The sequence below is a fragment of the Triticum dicoccoides genome, chromosome 7A (genome assembly GCF_002162155.2).
Source record: "Triticum dicoccoides isolate Atlit2015 ecotype Zavitan chromosome 7A, WEW_v2.0, whole genome shotgun sequence".
NCBI lineage: Eukaryota > Viridiplantae > Streptophyta > Magnoliopsida > Poales > Poaceae > Triticum > Triticum dicoccoides.
Window position 1 is genome coordinate 590628189 of NC_041392.1, and position 744 is coordinate 590628932.

The following is a 744-nucleotide window of genomic DNA, read 5'->3' on the forward strand; positions in this document are numbered from 1 at the left end:
CGTCATGTTCATGGGGAGGCAACGGAATGCATCGTGTTCATGGGGAGGCAACGGAACGCGTGGGAGCCAATCGGCTGGGTCGGAACGGAATGCATGGTCGTGTTCATCGGGAGGGCTTGGACGGAACAGGCGATAGAAACGAGGCCTGGCGTACCGCAAAACGGAGTAAACGACCTTGTGTTCGACCGACCACGTTCGAAATAGGATCCTGTTCATCGGGAGGGGTCTGGCGTACCACAAAACGAAGGAAACAGACCTCCTACGGTCGAAATGGGGGTCCTGTTGATCGGGAGGGGTGTGGCGTATCGCAAAACGGACGAAACAGACTTGTGTTGGAGCGCTATGGTCGAAACGGGGGTCCTGTTCATCAGGAGGGGTGTGGCATACCGCAAAACGGGACTCCACGGGATACTGTTCATCTCCACCGTCGACCCCCTCCAGCCTCCGCGAGCTACTGTTCATCCACCGTCGACCTCCTCCAGCCTCCACCTGCGACTGTTCATCCACGGGCTCCTGTTCATCCAGCCTCCACCGCGCGCTACTCCACCGGCTACTGTTCAACCAGCCCTCTGCATGGGCTCTTGTTCAACCACCCCTCCTCGGGCTACTGTTCATCCTGCCCTCCACTGTCTACTGTTCATCCTGCCCTCCATGGGGTGGTCCTGTTCATCCAGCCCTCCATGGGGTCCTGTTCATCCAGCCCCAACCGGCTCGATCGATTGGGGTCCTGTTCATCCAGAGGCA